Source organism: Hippopotamus amphibius, chromosome 4, assembly GCF_030028045.1.
Source record: "Hippopotamus amphibius kiboko isolate mHipAmp2 chromosome 4, mHipAmp2.hap2, whole genome shotgun sequence".
Taxonomy (NCBI): Eukaryota; Metazoa; Chordata; class Mammalia; order Artiodactyla; family Hippopotamidae; genus Hippopotamus; species Hippopotamus amphibius.
In genome coordinates, this window is record NC_080189.1 from 6,965,491 (window position 1) to 6,968,367 (window position 2,877).

Consider the following 2,877-nt stretch of genomic DNA (forward strand, 5'->3'; position numbering starts at 1 on the left):
CTAAAGATAAGTGTTAATGGGGGTGGGGGTCGGGTCAACCCTGGAGAAGTTCATCTGGGGCTGCAAGAAGCCAGAGAGGCTTTCTGGCAAAGATCTGAACAGTCCAACCTCTCTTCTGTCCTATGAAGACTCAATTCCATAGGACCCAGAGGTAAAAAGGCATTTCTTCAATCATAGAAAACTGAAAGGGGTTGTTGGAAGGTGGAGATATTGAATAATATCCTCTGAACTGAGAGGGAACTTTAAGACTGAAAAACAAAGCCGGAAACTGCACAAAGTACAAATGCGAAGTTTATTGTGGATAACTTTACATAGGGTAGGATCTGGTGGACGGTGATCCTGAAACACTGGCGGCTGCCCTCTGCACTGCTGATGGGGTACAAGGGGATTTAAAGGGGCCAAAGCTAAAGATAGAATCTGACTACTAACGGAGAAGCGTGTCCACACCGATGGGAACCTCTCCCTGGGGATCTCATGACCATTAACCACCTAGGTTAGCAAAAATCATTCTTCCAGTGTTCATCTCAAGGGTAAAAGTTGATAGGGAACTTATCTGTCTTGGGTGCATCCTTTTTGAGTAGGCTAAAGCCTAGTCACATAGGAGGGGAGGGCGTAGGACTGCCGGCCCGAGATGAACCTGACAAAATGGGGTCCGTGTGGTTCAACCACACAGGCCCCTCACTTGTTATAACTGTCTAATAAGCACCTGTGTAGCCTCATAAGCACCTGTGTAGCCTCATCAGCACCTCTGTTTATTTTCCATCTGCCCATGAGGACTGCCAACTAAACCCATTCCCCCATGCCCGGACCCGCTCCCACCTGCCAGCCCTGCAGCTTCTCCTCCCTCCAATTCATGGCAAGTCATCTAAAGCCACTGATGTTCCCCTAGAAGGGCTTTTAGAATGACCCACGGCAGTAGTTGCTAAGTGTGGCACTGGGAACATCATCTCATATTTCTGTGATGTGAGTGGATGAAAAGAAGCGAAGGTACTGTTGAGAAGTAAAACTTCTCAGGCTTAACAAAATCTGAGTCTTGGTGGGGGGGAGGGGTGCTGGGGGGTGGGGTCAGCAGATGTGTATGTTTACATTCCCACAATCCCAGGTAGTTCTAGTGCTCAGGTGAGCCTTGACTCCACATGGTCTTGGCTAGATCCACATTTCTGGTTCTGGGACTTTCCATTGCCCCAGCCCAGGAGATGAGCTAGACAAGCTTCTTTTCTACCCTCCCCCCACCTCCCTTACCAACTATTGCACCCCTCAATCTGCTGAGTAAGAAGAGCCCACCTGAAGGTGCCATTAGGTGTAGATACTAAAGCAAAGCTTACTCCAGGTGGCACCTGGATTTGAACCAGTGACCTCTTGATCTGTAGTCAAATGCTCTACCCCCAAGCTATACCCCCTTGCTTGTTACAAGTGTTTAATAAACACCTTTTCACCTGTGTTGAAATGCCCACACCCATTGTGTGCTGATTTCTATTGATTCTCAGAAAGTTCTGAAGATAAGGAAATTTTGCCTTTTGCCTTACAGAAAATTAGCACCTTTTGACTCTCTTATTCCCCAGAGATCCCCCTCCCAATTTTGGCCCCCAGAAACCTTCTCTGCTCACAATCCTGCAGTCTCATTTTTCTGGGTACCACTTAGAAGGCACCTGCTGGCAAAATCTTTGCTAAGAGCTGGACCACCCCTGCCTTCCTGCCTCCCTTGACAAGTTCCACCTGCTTTCCACTTGCCCCTAGCACTCTATTCCTCCTCCCCACGCTCACCCCTATCCTGAAGGGTGGATTGGGGGCTCCGTTGCCCGATTTATCCTCTCTGCTCTTCTTCCCTCTCATCACAGCTACTCTTTGGCTTTGGGCAGGGTCTTGACTGAATTTAGACAAATTATTTGAATTTTTTGCCTAAGAAGCCACAACCCCCATCCTGGGGCTCAGAAAGCCACCCCAGCTGTCTCAGGGGGCCTCAAACCAGAAAGTTAGCACAGCTGGAGCAGTAGGGACTTCCCTGAGAATCAGGACCAGGGATGCCTCTGCTGGATGAACTCCTGGCCTGAGGCACAGCACTGCACTCCTAGGGCGTGAACCTAGCCCCTGGCCAACAACACCCCAAGATCTAAAGGCCACATAGACCTCAAAAGTGTAGAGAAAAGACAACTGCCCAAAGGTGGTGAAAGTGCCTGTTATACCTGTGTCCAGGAGACCAAAGTTGAGAATGCACAGGGGCTCCCAAAGGAAACCCCGGACAAGGACAAAGGGACTATCCCCCCATTATCCATCAATTTAATTTAGTGACATGTTGTTTACATTGTTGCAAAGTAAAAAGGTAATCTCTCTGTATCTTTCCACAGTGCCTGACACATCACTAAGCATGAAAGTAGGTACACAGTAAATATTTGTTAGATGGAAGTAAAGATAGCAAAATTAGCAAAGACATCTAAGTATGGAGTAAATGTAAAATATCTCGGGTACCACCAGCCAAATGAACACTTCCAGTATTTTCACGTCTGTTTCTCCAAACTTGTGTGTGTACACTCCCCTGCATTTGGGCCTGACTCCTTCTTGTCAGAGGTGAGCCAGTTCACAGCTCATGACACCCATTCGCTGGCTACTCTCCCTCATCGGTCTTCTGGCTCCCTTAGAAATGGTCCCTCTCTTTCTGAAAAGTTAAAAAAACATGGAAGGACTTAGAAGAATCCCCGTATTAAAATTTCTCTTGTTGAAAAAAAAGAACTCAGGAATTCTCTGGTGGTCCAGTGGTTAAGACTCACACTTTCACTGGGGGCCGGGGTTCAATCCCTGGTTGAGGAACTAAGATCTTGCAAGTTGTGCGGCGTGGCCAACAAATTAATTAATTAATTAAAATCTTTTTTAAAAAGAGGA

At 47.3% G+C, this 2,877-nt stretch overlaps 1 non-coding gene across 1 annotated transcript; it reads right to left on the reverse strand.

Annotated features, from left to right (window-relative positions):
* Positions 1-1,328: 1,328 nt before the first annotated feature.
* TRNAC-ACA (transfer RNA cysteine (anticodon ACA)) lies at positions 1,329-1,400 on the reverse strand. The gene has a single exon. It is a non-coding gene; the product is annotated as a tRNA-Cys (tRNA).
* Positions 1,401-2,877: the final 1,477 nt, after the last annotated feature.